A 17,435-nucleotide genomic window follows, 5' to 3' on the forward strand; every position below is an offset into this window, starting at 1 on the left:
TTAACTACAGCAACCGGCGAAAGGAAGTGGGTTTGCATTTGGGATGGGAGGAGGCGGCCACGGGTGTGTGTGTGTGTGTGTGTGTGTGTGTGCGCACGCGGGAGACGAGGGGCACCGGGAATCGAGACAGAGCAACTGTGTGAAAATAATTTCCCCGTGGCTGGAAGAGGGGTCTCTGCACGGGAAAGCAATTTTAGGAATAAAAAAAAAAAAAAATCTTCAAAGAGGGCGGGAGGAAGGCTTGCCGGGAGGGTGCGGGGCGTAGCGAGGGACATGTGCGTCTCCGCAGGCATCCTCCCGTCCCCCTCCCCTCGCGCCCACCTGCCCCCGGCCGCACCCGCGCCCCCTGCCGTCCCGGGGCGCGCACGGCCGGCCGTGGCAGGCGCGGGGGGCGCGCTGCAAAGGTCTGGCGGCGCGGGCTGATTTAGTGGCCGGGGCTGTAGTACAGGCTGTCCCCGGCAGCCGGCGGAGCCAGAGCGCCCACGTGACGGCCCCGGCTCTCCGGTGAGCTCCCCAAACAGACGCACACCCAGCCACACGCGCGCACACACACACGCACGCACCCCCGCGCGCACACGCCCGCCCGCCCGCTCTGCCTCTGCGCCCTCCATCCCGGCTCGCTCATTCTCTCGCCCTCTCGCTTCCCCTGCGGTCTCTCGCTCTGCGCGCACACACCACACACACGCACACGCACACACACACGCGCGCACACACGCAGCCGGCACAGGCGGCGGCGGCGGCGGCGGCGGCGGCTGCCCAAGTCAGGACGAACCTCTGTAGGTACCGTCTTGAGCAGGCGGCGGCGGCGGCGGCGGCGGCGGCGGCGGCGGCGGCGGCGGCGGCGGCGGCGGCAGCCCGAGCATCCCTCCTCACCCGGAGAGCGAGCACCGCCGAGAGTTTGCGTTCCCTTTGCCGTTCCCTTCCCCCTCCTTTTCTTTATTTGCGAGAGAATTTCTTCTTCGCTTATTGGTTTAATTTGATTTTGAAAATTTTTGGTTGCTTTTGTGTGTGTGCTTTTTTTTTTTTTTTTTTCCCCTTTCCTCATTTTATTTGCATCCAGAGCATGGCGGGCTGCGGGCTGTCGGAAGACACCTTCTTCTCTTCCTTCTTTTACAACTACGGCTCCTCCTGGGAAACCCCTTCCAACCAGGTAAGGGGTGGCTCGGGGCCCGGCGGCGTCGCGCCCTGTGCCCCCTGCCGCGCGCTCACTTGGCACTCGGCGGGGAGGCAGAGGCTTGGGAGGGGGTGGGGAGGCCGGGGGGCCAAGTGGGTCTCACTGTCTGGGTCAGTGCCAACCGGCGAGAAGAGGTGCCCCCCGTCCCCACCTCTAGCTTTCCAGTCTCCAGGGGCGGTCGCGCCCCTCCCGTGCCCAATCTGCCTCCCCCCCCCACCTCCCAACCCAGCGGGAACCCGAGAAAGAGGCAGGAGCCGGCACGTTACCCCGAACAACTCCTGGCAAAACCGGCGAACTCGAGCGCAACCTTCCCCAAGTCGCCGCGGGCGCCGCGCCCCTGTGCGCCCGGCGCCTGCCCGCCCTCCAGTTGCGCCGAGGGGCTGCGGAGCTGTGAGTCCCCCGCGACGTGCTGTTCCCCTTCCACTACCCCCCCGCCCCCGGGCCCGGAGCCACCTCTTTCCCTAAAATGGCTGCAATCTCAAGTGGAGGCGTCCCCTGACCCCGCGGAGGCGGGGTGTGGGGGGGGGCAGAGTGGATGCTCGGGCGCCCGTGACCCGGCGCTTCCCCTGGCGCGCACAAGCACCCCACAAACATACACACTTAACTTTGATGACTGTGCAATGCAGTCCGGCTGCATCGTGCCCTCGACGCTCCCCGCCGCCGGCCTGTAGGTGTGCATGTCGGTGTGACTCCGGGGTGGAGGGGCCGGGGAAGCTGGAGGTAGACGCCGGAAGGGGGGGGCGTGGAAGGAGACGGGTGTTAGCCGGCCACGGGTAACCTGGAGAGACAGGAGTGTGCTCCGGGTCTAGGGGTGTAAGAGCTATTCTGGGAGCCAGAGCGAGAAAAAGAGAGAGGAAAAATGCCTTTTAATTAAATAACTGTTGTAGTCTGCTGCCCCCACCGCTTGTTTGGTGAAAGTCTACAGGCATCTGTCATCTCCAAACTACACGGGGAAGTGGAGCTGGAGTCGAGGGAGGGGAGGTGTGTGTGTGTGTGTGTGTGTGTGTGCGCGCGCGCGCGTGTGTGTGTGTACGTACACGCGCATGTCCAGGCTGGGGAAAGTTGGGGCCGGAGGAAAGGTGAAAGAGCAATGGGGAAAGGCAGCAGCAACTCGGTGGGCGGTCGGGGCTGCGGGGCGCGGGGGATTCCCGGGCTCCGCCGAGCGCGCGCCGCGGGGGGAGCCGGGCGGCGGGGGCTTGGGGATGTCGAGGAAAAGAGCTCTGTTCGGCCCGGCTCACCCGGCCGCCGCGGCGTCTCTTTCCCCCAGCCTGCCCGCCAGCCTCGGCCGCTCGCGGGGCTGCCCGCCGCACTCGCCGGCTCTGGCGCGCTCCCTCCCGGGCCCGGGGCGCAGCGCGCTCCTGTGAGCTCCAGGCTGAAGAGCCAACCCCCCAAAGCAAAACAACCGAAAAATGCGTTCTGCCGCCCCGCATCACCCCCAGTTTCTAAGAAACGGAAATCCCCAAACTAGTAGTTGCCGGGCGAAGCCCTGGCGTCTCGGTGAGGGCTCCCCGGAAAGCGCCGCGGCCATCCGAGTGAATAATACATAAGGGCGGCCCGGGAGCCTTGGAGAAGCTCCTGCCGCCGCGGCAAGCAGCAGCTGGAGGCGGCGGCGAGCTCGGGCCAGACCGCGGGGCCGCCGCCGCGGATGGGGGCGTCTGGCCCCCCGGGGAAGCGCACCCGGCGCGGAGCTGCGGGCGGGGCGAGAGGGCGGCCCAGGCGCGTGAACTGAGGGTTTAGGGGCGAGGCAGCCGGGAAAGGGGAGGCCCCGCTGTGAGCAGAAACTTGAAGAACTGCCGGGGTGTTCGGGCTGGCGCTGGAGTTAGGGGACTCGGTGGGGTGTGGGGGGGTGCCCTGGCTGCCCATGGCCGGTGCAGGGGGCTTTCTTCAGGCCACCCTGCCCCGTCTTGCAGGCCCCCGGTGCTCTGCATGCCTCCCCGCGCCGGCTCCGGGTAGCCGAGGGCCAACGATTCCTCCGGCTCGGCCAACTCCAGCTCTCCAGGAGCGGGCGTCCGCGCGCCTGTGTGCGTGTGTGTGTGCGTGTGTGTGTGAGAGAGAGAGAGAGTGTGTGTGTGTGTGTGTGTGTGTGCGCGCGCGCGCGCCTGTGATTGTCGATGAGTCAGAAACCAACCCCAGCTCGCCTTTAAGGACCAAGACGAGTAGGAAAGGCTTGACCCGCACCCCCAGAACCAGCCTGGCGGGGATTGGGGACTCGGGATTCCTCGGCAGCGCCGCGCCCTCAGTCCGGGAGTCAGATGCTTTGGGATAAGTTTCCAGGCGCGTACCTCCGACCTGTATCTCGGGGCCGCGAAACTCGGGCACTGCGTTTTCTTCCGAAAAGAGAGAGAAGGGGTGGAAGGAAGCTCGCAGTGATATAGCTTTACAGCGGTGGGAACTTTGGCAACATCTTTAATGAGATAGGAAACAAGTCGTTGGAGAGCGTTTAAAAGCGAAGGGCCGCGGCCCGAATTTGCCAAGACTGGCAATCACGTGCAAACTCCTTGGAAACCGAGAGGGAGGGGAGATGGGCAGGGTTGGAGTAAAGGAAGCCGAGAGCCAGAGACGGTGGCGGGGCGGGGGGGAAAGCATTTTAAAAAGGAGAAAAACTATCGGTTTCCTCGGGTAAAGTTAGTTTAACTTGATTTGGAAAAGCATTTTCCCAAAAGGCAAGATCTTTCTTCTAGAAAGGGAGACTCGTGTTGCTAAGAAAATCGGAAAGAATTTCTGATTAAGCAGCTGGCGCAGCTCTGTGGAGGATGATCAGCTCGCAGGCTGGTATTGGGTGGCGTGCTACTCTTAGTGCGTGGAATTGTATGGTGGGGAAAGGGAGATTCTTTGAAATATTGATCTCTCCTTGCAGTGGTGCGGTATGAACTTTACGATGAGGTCCAGAAACAAATGAGAGATGTACATCATTAGACTAATGTGCCCTCAAGTGCTACAGAAGCTTTAATCTTTGGTGACGAACGCAGCCAGGCAGTGCGCCTTGCCAGAATTTGCGGTCTCCAACGCGGCCGGCTCACCATTTTCCGGGATTATGTGCATAAGGACCTAGGTTCCTAGTGCTCTGCAGTTCACATTTTCAGCGGTTGAGCCTGGGCACAGGACTAAGAAACCTGCTCCCAACTGTTCCTTCGTTGAAAAAGGATAAACCAAAGGCAACACTAAATCTCATCTTGGACTCAGGCAGGGCTGCTATGGGAAGGCCTGGGCCAAATTTGAAAGAGTGAGACTTATTCATGATTTTTACCTGAATTGCTGCCAAAAAGCTTACAAATCCTCCATTCCCTAAAAATAGCAATGCTCTTCAAATATAATTTGTTTACTCTACCTCAATTAAAAATAAAACCATCTTCCTAGTGTTATAAAGTGCTTATGAAGGTAAGGGTTGACTGTACTAAAAAAAAAAAAATCAAGCTTTTTATTTCTAGATCAATATGATGTGCTCTCAACATCTAATGCCATGTAAAAAGAGCCTTTTTACAACATCAATAGCAGGCAGGCATGTCTCCCTAAGAACCTCTTTTCCTGGAATCACAAGGCATTTTGATTTGCTTTCATTTTCACAAGAAACATGATTATGACACCTCTGATTATAAACAAGCAAGTGCAAAAAATAATGAGGTTGGGGGTTCTTTGTATAGACATCTAGAAATTTGGAAACAACTGGGGGCATTTATTCATTACCAAACCCCAAAACCCAGCCACGAATCATCATCAACTGGAAGGTTTTTTAGTTTTTTTTTTTCTGTGACATTTTATCACCAAGGCTGGGGGAGGGGGAATTGGGGTGATTTTTTTTGGAGAGAGCCCAATGTGTATCAGAGCCGAAACTGCATCTGTTACCATTTAAAAACTGGGAAATTCCATCTTATATCTGAATAGACCATGTTGCAGATATTTTGCACCCACTTGCCAAAGTGCAAAACATACCATAGTGCGAGTGTGTGTGTGTGTGTGTGTGGGAAGCATCTGCTTTGGTGGAATTTATTTCTTCAATTAGAATGAAACCCCCAATTAAAGTGTGTATGTGAAATGTCTCTGATTTGGCTCCCTGCAGCAGACAGCAGACCATTCTTTAATTTACAGTTTCACGCCTAAGGATGGCAGTAGTGCAAGCTTCCAAAACCCAACATTATCTTTTTATGTTGTGCTTTTCAACCTGCGAGTCTCTCCTGTAGATGTTTGAGCTTTTCTATCTCTATCACGACGCTGACTGTGGAGCAGTATTACTGCTTGCTGGTTTGGACCTGGGTCACCTTATTTAGTTGTCACTGTGGAAGCCCACATCGAAGCAGGCCAGGTCTGTATGATATTGAATCAATCACTTGAAAGTGAAATTGGAGCCATTTAGCTGACTGCTTGGACGTCCATGAGGCCAGACATCTGACTTTACTCATCCGATTGACCAGGTCTTTGGTTACTGGATGGCTTAACCTGAGTTTGTGAAAAAGAGATTGCCACCAGGCTCGACTCTGCTCTTTTACTTTTCTTCTCCACCACTCCCCTCCAACCCCTGCCACTCCCTCACATTTTCCAGACTAGAAATATAAAATGACATCCTTATATGGACACACACTATCTTTCTAGAGTAGGCAGTGACCGTCTTGAATTTAGCTCTGGACTTTTGTTAGCCAGTGCCGTAATTCTTTGTACTCACTCTGTCTTTTCAAGCAGGATAGAAGTTTCAATGCAGAATCATTAATGGATGTGGGTAAGTTGTTGAAAGCTTCTGCTGATTGCCTTTTTTTTTTTTTTTTTTTGGGCTTGGCACAACTTCCATGAATATGGATAGCCAAAGCAGAAAGCAGCCCACTGAGGAACACTTCTCCATCCAGTCCAAGTACTATAAAGAACTCAATATTTTTTTTCCTCTTCTCTGGGTATTTCATAATTCTTAAAGTAGTAACAATGTTTGGATTCACGGAGATGAGCCAAGACTTGGGAATGTCCCGCATTTACAAGGTTGTTAGAAAAGCAATATCTTAAAGTTCAAGAAAATATAAACTGGATTTCTATACATTTTAAACATTTTTATTTTCTTGAAGATGTACAGATGAACTGCAAAATCGTTTTTAGGTGCATTTCTGTATATTTACCTTAAATACTTTTTAGAAATCTACTTATAAATCGAGCTCACCTGACCCCAGTTTTTCCAACATTGCGTTTCTCCTAGGTAGCTAGAAAAGCAAAAGAGACTTGTAATATTGTGGGTTCCTTGTGGGCCTTCCAATAAAGCTAGCTTCCCTTTTTTTTTTTTTTTAAAGATTTTATTTATATATTTGACAGAGAGAGACACAGCAAAAGAGGGAACACAAGCAGGGGGAACAGGAGAGGGAGAAGCAGGCTTCCTGACGAGCAGGGATCCCGATGTGGGGCTTGATCCCAGGACCCTGGGATCATGACCTGAGCCGAAGGCAGATGCTTAATGACTGAGCCACCCAGGCGCCCCAAGGCTAGCTTTCCTAAGGCACCAGCTTGGAAATATTGTTTGCTTTTCTCTGTAAAATTCTATTAACCTAAAACTTGGGAACGAAGCAGCAGTGGCGAGAGCTACTATTAACTAATGCTGTTCCAAACACTTTACATGTATTTGACTCATTTAATCTCCAAGACAACATATGGATTAAGTACTTTTATTATTATTCCCATTTTACAGATGAAGGAATTAAGGCACAGAGAGTTAAATATTTTGTCTAAGCTATCAGTGCTAGGTAGGGGCAAAACTGGGATATTCCCCAGGCAAGTCTGGTTTCAGAGCCCAGAGTGCCAGCTAATTCTTACTCTCAGCACGACCCCCTCTTCAATGCAGTGTAAAAACATCACGTGGCCACATCTACATTTCCAGCAAGTTTGTGATGGTGTCCTTCATTTGCCAGTTTCATGAAATAGTGAAGATCTCCTTCGTTTGCCCATTTTTTCCCCCTGGTTATTTATATAACCAGAGAAAATTCTCTTTGGTAAAGGAGGTGAAGTCTTCTGTTTTGGCAAAATCAACCATAACTACCCGATGTTCTTATTTTTTCTTGGTGATGGACTAAATGTTTGAGTTTACCATTTTTTTTTTTTTTTTTGGTTTGAATGAATGGTCGATCCAGTTTTAGAGATAGACAGGGTCTTTAGATTGCCAGCTCCCAACCTCAAATAATTCTGACTTAGTGGAGGGCCCATTACAAATGTATGTGAGTATCAGTAAAATAACACTATACAGAAGAAATGTAATTTTAAGATTCATGAATAGAATGATTTTATAAATAATCACTCAGATGCATCAAAACCCTATCATATATGTATATGTATGTGTATAAAATATGTATTTTTTTCTGGCATAAACTTACTCTCCTTTTGTGAGCAAACCCACATCATGTTGGGTTTGCCCTGTATTATATAGTTATGTTTGCCATTTAGTCCCAAACTTACCTTTTTCAGCATGGCCGTGTCTTTTGCATTGAATCACGCATCTAACATTTATGGCCATCATGAACTAATGCCTCGTAGTGGTTCATCCCTGATATCGTGATCTTCCAAAATATAGTCGTGGAAAGGGGAGGGAAAACATTAAATGTCAGTAGTTACAGCAAGACAGTCTCTAGGAAGAGGGCAGAGTTTCTTGCTGTTTTCACATTCCTGTGCCCCTAGCGGAAATGTAAAAGTGCAGGGTTTGCAGGGTTTGCATTGGAATGAAAATGGGGTCACCTACCCTTTGTAGTCGTCATCAAGGAAGCAGAACTTCCTTCCAGAGAGACCATAGGAAATCAATGATCACACTTTGCCAGTGAAGAGGTAAATGTGGACAGCAGACGGCATTAAATAAAAGGGAAGCAGAAAAGTGATTTACTCTAGAAGGCAGTGTGACTTTTTGGTCCGTTAAAGAATTCACATTTTTGATATAATAATTACATTTAAATACTTTCTTTGGGATTATGTGTGTGTGTCTTTTTTTTCTTTTAAGGAAAGGAGAAATGCCATTGGGTGATGCTACTGTCTTTTCACTCGAGCATAGCTATTTAAGGAAAGCAGAGTGTCTGGAGTATGGTAACAGAGACCCCTCCCCTTACTTTTTTCCTTAATAAGAATTGACCTGATTTGTTACAGTTCCTGGATTTCTGTTTGTTTTTAAATTTCGCATAGTCCCTGATGCAGAGAGGAAGCTTGCCATGGGGGAATGAGTGTTGCAGAGGGATCCTCATACAGGAGAGGCATGGGTGGGGGGAGTGGGGTGGGGGGTGGGGGGGGTGGGGCCGGTGATCCCTGATCTAAAGGGAAGCGTAGGTTTGGAAGCTTAATGAAATGTAGAAAAGCAGGTGTGCAGTTCTAATATGCGTTCCCTCTTTTGCATGCACTTCTGATTGCTTGGCGAGCACATCTTGTAGATTTGAAATATAGAACTTCAGGTAATAGCTAAGGGGCAAAAGTGGAAGTTTGGCTTATATCTGGGAGAATACAAAATATCCATGTAATCTCGAGTGAAAGCATATTAGAAAGTGTGTTAGTTGTATAACAACAAAACAAAACAGGAAGAAGCGACACAAAGAAAAAGAAAACTCTCACCAACAACCCCTACCACATTTTGCTCCAATTTATTATTTCCAGTAGCAGTTTAGTCCCTAATGTTAACAATGAGTGATTATGATTCTGTAGTTTCGTTTACAGCATGAATTAGCATTTTGTTTTCTGTTACACGGCTTTTGAATGAGGAATTATAATGTATAATTTGCTGAAAATAGATGTTATCTCTTAGGATGAGAACAACCACATAAACTTGAACAAATGATAAAAATGGAATCAATTACATTTCAAATGGAAGTAGTTTACAAACCTCCAAATACAAAGTGGCAATAGTAGCTGGTTATTGTAACAAATAATTAGTTTTTTTAAACAACATTTATTGAATTCCATTGACAATTTGGTAATTGTTCACAGTCGACTGTAGCCCTCCCTCTTCCAAAATGAAATGTGGCGTAGAATGACTGCATTTTATAAACTGCAGTTTTCTTCATTATTTAGTGCCACAACCAGGATGTATATATATTTGCGTATGCAACCCCTTCTTAGTAATAGAGGAACACATGCAAGCGAATAAAAACGATGTCACTAAGCCTCTTTGATGGCTTAAGATAAACACCCAAGGGCTGATGATTGACAGTGTTTTTCAGGTTTCAAAGAAAGAAAAGAAGCAACTAGTTTACATGGGTGTATGTGTGCGTGCACATTGAAGGGGGACACATCTGAAATGATTTATCAAATAGATGCAGTCCTATTTTAACTTGGGCAAGAATTAATTTCTCTTTCCACTGCCAGTCCTCCTTCTTCTACCTTTTCTGCTGTGTGTTGTCCTGGTTCGTGTGTAAGCTCCACGCCACCCAGGAAGCTCCCTGCGGGAAGGCACCGCGCCTGCCTTGGCTCTGGAGCCCTCCTCGTGCCTACCCTGTAGTAGACAGACAGAACCCAGCCAACTGGGTTGGCTAAATGGCTGAGAGTTCAGAAAACAATTTTATACCATTATATGTGTCACCTTATTTATTGTTCTTTGTTCCATCTCAGGATGATGAGGGCAAGTCTGCCATGTCATTTTTTTGAAAACGGGAATTTGACTCAGAGAATAAATGAATCCTGCCTTCATTTAAGCATCTCCAGGGAAGAGCATGATTGGTTTACCACTGGCTCACTAGACCTCTTAATTTTTAAAATGAAAAAATTATGAAGTGTATACTTCAATTAATAAATTCAGAAAGGAGAAAGGAGTTAAAGTGGGAATCTGAGGGTTTTTTATTTTACTTTTAATTTTTTTTTTTTTTTGGTAACTGCGACAAGCTGAGTGGATCATTCATATTTGATTATTTCTAAGATTAATCTATTTCTTTAAAGTTAATATGCAAAGAAATATGTTCCACATCACTTTATTTTTAGATCCCACGATTCAGTCTGAAACAAATCAGTGGTGCATTATAAACACACGAGAATGTATCTAATGACAGGAGTCAGGCTGAACAGATGCTAAAATAGATGCATCGTGTGAAGTCGAGGGAGCTGCAGGAGGGGATGGGAAAAAAAAAATCTCTAGAAGTTGGAGGGCTTGTGAGGTGAACACTACGGAGACTTTTTACCCGTCAGATATGTGCTTGTGCAGTTCAGAGCAGAAGGGACTCCATTTGCTTCTGCATGAAAGTGGGAATCATCATATCCATCTCCTCGAATGCTAGCAAAGATTCAGTGATGCGATTGACTAATGCAGGGCTGAGTCAGTGTTAGGTCTTATCAGTCAGTCCTCAAATATTTATAGAGTACAGACTGATTGGCAGCCTGGTGGAGTGCCTGGCACATAGTAGATTCTTAATACATTATATGGAGTCAGGTATAATAGAACCCATGGATTGAACACTACTATAACCTTGCAGAAATCTTATAAAGTGCTTGATGTGGACTGACTCATCTTGTCATCAGAATAACCCTGTGAGGCGGGTACTCTAATTAGGATTACATATGATCTCTTACCATTGAGACAGCCGAGGCACAGAGATCACAAAGCTAGGAAGTGGTACAACCAGGATTTGTATATCTGTTACATCTGGCTTCCAAGCCCCTGTTTTAACCACCAGGCTGGGCTGCCTTTGGCTGGATCAACAAATGGATGACCGAGGTGAATCAAAGAGGGATAAAACACATTTCCTTAGGCATGGCTGTGGGTTACAGGCAGTGCATCACCTCTATGCCGAGAAGCTTAGAAAATGGGGAGTGCTTTAAGAAAGGAGCAGAGAATAGTGAGACCCCTGGGCGGCACAGTCACTTAAGCATCTGGCTCTTGGCTTCCTCTCAGGTCATGATCTCAGGGTGCTGAGATCGAGCCCTACATCGGAATCCCTGCCAGGGATTCTCTCTCCCTCTTCCCTCCCCTCCCCAATCTCTCTCTCTAAAATAAATAAATTAATTAAAAAAAAGAAAAGAGTGGAGAATAGTGCTATGGTCATTAGGATGAGGGGGAGTTTACTTTTTACTTTTGACTGGAAGAATCACAGAAGGTTCAAGAAGGTAGTGACATTTGATTTGGGCTCCGAAAAATGGAGAGAATTTGGGCAGGGGAGTAGAAGGATGGGAATGGGGCAGAGGGGGCATTTCTGGCAGAAGGAAAACATAGGATGAATTTGTCAAGGGGTAGTTGTGAAGGGTTGTTCATTTTTTAAAAATTGATTCGTTTTCATTCAAGATTGATTTTGTGCCTACAATGCGTTTGTCCCTGTCCTCAAGGAGCTTTAATTTGGTAGGAGAGACATAGATCACATGACATATATGATGTGTATATATATATATATATATATACACACAATATATATATTATAAAAGTCTTTTGTATCTATATCCATATATATACACGTATCATCTATCCATCGCCTACTGTCTCTCTGTTCATCCATCCATCCATCCATCCATCCATCCATCCTCATCCCCTTTAAACTGTGTGAAGTGTCAAGAAAGAACAATAAAGAATGTATATAGAAAGAACAGGTGAGGGGCTGAGGTCTGTCCTGACTCACATGTCAACTTTGGAAATTTGTAAGTAGGGACTTCTAAGGGTGAATTTCCCTCCAGCAGCAACCCCCTCCCTCTCTCTTACTCAGCAAAGGAAAGGAGCTGGCAGAGTTTGGATCCTGTGAGTAATCTAGACAGAAGACTTGCTTTCCACCCTGTTCTCCCTGTCACAAGCAAGCAAGGAAGCAAGATTTCAAACTTAGTTGGAAAGTTAAGATCTTTGCATCATTTAAAATCCTCTCTGTTGACAATGTCAAGAGAACAGTTTAATGAGTTAAGTCAAACGTAAAATTTTAGTTTGGATCTTCTTGCACTTCTAATAGATTACTAAACTTTTTCTGGGTTAAAATTAGTCACCCAACCTAGAGAGTAAAATAACATCTGAAGTTGGGGACACACTCTGGGCCTTGCAGCTGTGCTAATGAAATCCTTTACTTCTTTCTTTGTGTGATGTCAAACTAAAAGGGTTACATAGCTTTGTGAAAAGAGCCAAAAAACTTGTAAAAGGGAATGGAATCATCTTTACAATGTTTATCAAAGGCTTGTTATTTTAGGAAGTAGGACTCCATTGCTAGTGGATTTTTTTTGATCCTGCTAGTAACAGTTGCGTTAGAAATAATTGCAAAATGATTTCCCCCAATTAACCTGGTCTTAAAGAACAGGTTGCTAAAGAACAATGGGCTGATTCCTTGTTTGCGTGCGTTAAAATAAATACTGGTTCATTTTCCCAAAGTTTTGGCCATATCCATTCTTTTACTGTACTAGGATAATCAAGTATGATGATGTTTTGGGGAGTGTTTGTCAACTGCAAAGTGCTGTCTTTATCATTATGGTGGAAAGGGAGACCATTTTTGTATTACAGTAGCACTGAAAACAGACCCAGAAATAAAGTAAATGTTAAATAAATATATATTTATATTTATTTATTTATATATCTCACTTAAGTAGTTATTTTTAGAATGCTTGCTTACAACGATATTAAACATTTGCATTGTGGGGCCTCACTCCAGGACCAAGGACTAAATCTATATTAAATCTCTTGGCCTCCTCTGTAATGGGTTCTGTCAAGCGACCTCTCAAAGCATCCCAAACAAGCATTGACTGAGGTCATTTCAGGCTAATGAGTCCTCCCCAAGCAATACTTAGTTGTTTAAATAAAGTAATTAGAGAATGTCCTGTAATATGAGAGCCTTTGGAAATACTCGAATATCCCTCTTTTCTGGAGAATTTCAGGAAAATGCCTCATATGTTTGGGAATATACATAATTAAGAAGTCTTCCTAAATAGTATGCACTGCTGGAATGCTAGCTGTTATTAGTTCTTTTATGCCTACATTGTATGTAAATAGCTACAATTTTTTTCTTAGTCGATTTGTAAATGCCACAGTTTTTTTTTTTTTTTTTTAAATAACATTATTTACACCACCCACAACGTTAAATACATTCGCTGGGCACGAAATAGGTGCTAACTAAAATCTTTCTTGATCATTTGACTAGAACAATAAACTTCGCCTCATTATGGGAATGTAAAGATATCAGCCCCTACTTCAAAAATGGCCAGACCACAGAGGGGGCAGGGATGTTCCTTTAAGTACCAACCAAAAAGGGTATTTGCAAATAAGGGAGCTTTTCTTTCAAAATTAGGACTGATACCACTTTGTGCTGCATTTTCAAGTATAGGGAACACTTTCCTCCTTTATATTTTACTATACCTAACTAAAAAAATATATATGTAAACTTGGTTTTCTAGGGCACTGGTTTTGAATATCATCTGCCAGAAAACTGATGAAAGCATATTAATAATTTTTCTTATTATAGATATGATACATTTTTGTTTTGGAAATTTTTCTTAAGAAAGTAAAGAGGGGAAAATCAAATCCATACATAATGCAAATACCTAAAGATAATCACAAGTCATATTTTAACATATACACTTCTGTACTTTGTTTTTGGCCTTCATATTTCATTTTTGAATTGGTATCATATATAAGTATTCTTGTAACCTCATAAATCATGACCAACTGCCATGCCATATTTCATAAATGCCTTTGTATCCCTTTCAGTGGCTCTGTAGTATTCCATTGTGTGATTATAGGACCATTTATTTAACCATCCTCCTAAATATTGGGTGTTTAGGTTGTCGCCAGTTATGACTGAACCTGGTGCGTATCTATGATTATATCTTTAGGATAATACTGAGTAGTAGAACTGCGGGGTTAAAGGGCATAACCATTTTAAGACTTTTGTGTTAATTGCGTCTCAGAGAAGAAGCACCAACTTACACTCCCAGGAACTACTTGTCAGGGTCCCAGGTGGAGGCTTTTATAAAATGAATCCTCATAGTACAGTATTTGCCCATTTGAATACTTCAAAATAAACCTTGTTTAATGACCATTATCAGTCAGGAGGTCATACTCACAACAATGATGACCTTCTTTTGTCTTCGGGTTTTGCAAGTTCTTTGGGCTGCTAGAACAAAATGTGGGTTAGGTGACCCAAGCAAATAGTTTATGTCAAGAGTTTAACTCTGGTTATCAGATGAGCGTTTTTTCTCTTTTTCCAGGGCCTATCTCTGCAAATACCTACTGCCTTCTGTTCTGTTGAGATCTACAGAGAGAAAAATCTTTCTTGTTCTGCTCACTGAATTACTTAAACTTCAAAACAAGGAATACGCCTGGACTCTGAGCAGTATGTCTTGTCATCCTAGAGATAATTCCAAGGGAAGAGGAATGTTGACTATATACTAATGTGTCATTATTGTTGGTCTGGTCTGGACCTAGACATGACAAATCTTAGAGGTATTCATGAAAATGAAAACTCTTATACAAGAGTCATAATGATTAAGTTCCACAGGAAGGTCATTCTCATTTCTCTCTAGCTCTCCCCACTTCCTTTCTCAGTTGACTTCCTTGCAACTTTTCCCGTAGTGCTTTAGGATCCTTGGTCCATTGGCCATATGAACTCCCTTTCCCCAAATCTTGCCTTTACTAAAATTTCATTCCTTTCTAAGAAAGTGCATTTTGGGGAGGGGGCAGAGGCTGTTCATTTGTCTACACCCCTTAGGCCCAGAGGAACTGGGGTCATTGTTGCTTCCAGAACATTACTTTGCCATTATCCCATGAGACTGTATGATTCCTGTAGCCTCCAGTGAAATTTCCATAGACTATATCAGACCCTTTTTCCTGGCCATCTTACCATCTTTCTGTCACTTCCCTGTGTCCCCTCAGGGCCCAGGACCTGGCTTATGTCTCCTCTCTACCCCAACTGCCACCACCCAATGATCTTCGGCATCTGTACGTGGAGAATGTACCCAATGGCTCAGCTTCAGAGTGGCAACACTTCAGCCCCCACGATGCTTTGGCAGCCCAATCATGTCACCCATACCCTGGCCTCGTCCTTTGGAATGGCTCTGCTTCTGGAACCTTAAATTGTGATGTAATTGTGTATGACTATAGCCTCTTAGCCTTCCTGCTCCCTCACCCATTTATTGCCAAGATCTCTGTCCCTGTACTACCCTCCCTTTTCCCCAGTTCATCAACCATACTTTCTCCCCACTCCTTTTTTAGCCAGCCCAGAGCCCATGATATGTCACGTTAGCCACTCTCTTGCCAAAACCTCAAAGCCCTTAATCTCTTGCCCTACTATATCTCCCCACAAAATCCTAGTCTTGGATCAGTCCAACCAACTGTTTTGTTTGCTTCTGCTTACAAGCTGTTGCCTTGCTATTGGAAAAACCCAGTCATGCTAAAGAATGCTGCTATCATTTTATTGTCCCCAACCTCCGTGCCATTCAGCAAGCCTTGTTTGGGTCATCGAGTTCACTCCCTATCCATATCTGCAATTCCAGACATGGCCCACTGTCAATAACTCCCCTGCCCACCACTGGCCCCCTTCTCAGGTGAGGATTCGTGATTACCCAATGTAAGTTCTGTCAACTTTTGGTCTCATATCTGGAAATCTCCATCTGTTCAGCCCCAGCTCTCCTTGCACCTGTGGAACTCATTCCCTCCCATTCTCTCCAGGATGTTGAGCTGTTAGTTACGCCTTTGTGACCCCACTTAGGAATAAATGTATCAAAATCTCTCCCCTCTTGAAAAATTTCTCCATTAACCTTTCACTTCCCTATAGAGGTTGCCTGTCACCTTTTGTTGAATGGCAGGAAAGGCCCAGCTCTTGTTGGGGACTATACATTTTAATGACACAAATCCACATGACTGTGAGGTTGGTTTCTCTCAGTAGCTCACAGATTCTTGGAGTGAAGAGGCAGATAGTGTTCCAGAGCAGGGGACCTATTGCCACACTCAGCAAGAGACTTGTAGACAATCATTGTTTCCAAATTGCCTCCCCTCCCCTTCACTTTTTAGTGACCTCTAATAATGGTTTAGCCTTCACTACTTTGCTGAAGCTCTCTTCTGGCAATGACTTTATAATTCCCAAATGCTGGGGACTCCTATTCCTTTATATACGAATTTTTTTTGACATTTGTGTGACTTTGTCGAGAAATTCCTCTGGTGTCTGTTGCATCTTCCTGTCTTTCATTGTGTTTTCTCCTCTCCCTCATGGACTCTCTTGCTTTGCCTGACTTTAGTTGTGGTGTTCCTGGGGTCCCAACCTGGATCACATTTCACTCTACACTGACTCTCCCATGGCAATCTACCCACGCATGGAAATGAGAGACATGCCTGTCTTTCAGATTTGTGTTTCCAGGCAAGACCTCTCTCCCGAGTTCCAGAACTGTTTGACCAACTGGCTCCTTGACAGTCCCATTGATACTTCAAGCACAGTATATCAAAGACAGAATTCCTCATCCAGACTACGTTGTTCTTTAATTCCTTAGCTGGATAAAAGGTTACCATACTCATCATACTTAGACTTTTGCAGGATACCAAGCCACCCAAAACTTTGTGGCTTAAAACAACAACCATTTATAAGCACATAATTATATGGGTCGGGAATATGGGCTGAGATCAGTTGGGTGCTTCTTCTGCTGGATTTGGCAAGGTTCATTTCGGTCTGTGGTCAGCCGGCAGTTGATGGTCTGACTGTTGTATCTGGCAGATGGCTGGCTGTTGGCTGGAGTATGGGGCTGACTGAGCCCTGTATCGATGTATTCGTCATCCAGCAGGCTAGCCCATGCTCTTTCACATAGCAGTGATCACAAGATTCTCAAGAAAAGCAAGAGAGAGGAAGCGGTAAGGTTTCTTGAGGCCTCTTGCTTGCAACTTGTAAAACATTACTTCTGTCTTATTAGTTTGGTCAGAGAAAGTCACGAGGCCTTCCCAGATTTCAGGGAGTAGTGAAGTCGATTCTACCACTAGAAGGGAGGGGCTGCAAGGCCATACCACAAGGACCACGTAGGTGTGTGGTGGCTGTGGGAGGTGGGTGGGTGGGAGGGAATTAGACTGATTTTAAGTGGTTCATGCAATTGTAGGGGCCTGGTAAATCCAAAATCTGCAGAGCAGATCAGCAGGCTGAAGACCCAGGAGGGGCTGCTGCTTGATTCTGAAGCCCATCTGTTGGCAGAATGCTTGCTCAAGGGAGATCAGTCTTTCTTCTGGACAGATGTGGATGAGGCCCGTCCACATTATGGAAGATAACCTGCTTTACTCAGAGTCACCAATTTAACTATTAATCTTCTCCAGGAAACACCTTCATAGAACCATCCAGAATAACGTTTGGCCAAATATCTGGGCCCCACCAGGGGCCCCACCAGGTTGACACATAAAATTAATCATCAC

At 46.0% G+C, this 17,435-nt stretch overlaps 1 protein-coding gene across 1 annotated transcript in view; it reads left to right on the forward strand.

The window, feature by feature from the left end:
- The first annotated feature begins 884 nt into the window (after positions 1–884).
- PPARGC1A (PPARG coactivator 1 alpha) overlaps positions 885–17,435 on the forward strand; it is a 627,947-nt gene continuing 611,396 nt past the window's right edge. The window contains exon 1 of the mRNA XM_081812542.1: positions 885–1,150. The gene's annotated coding sequence lies outside the window, so the exon portion shown is untranslated. The remainder of the gene's footprint in view (positions 1,151–17,435) is intronic.

Source organism: Leptonychotes weddellii, chromosome 2, assembly GCF_054177405.1.
Source record: "Leptonychotes weddellii isolate Sample4059 chromosome 2, ASM5417740v2, whole genome shotgun sequence".
Taxonomy (NCBI): domain Eukaryota; kingdom Metazoa; phylum Chordata; class Mammalia; order Carnivora; family Phocidae; genus Leptonychotes; species Leptonychotes weddellii.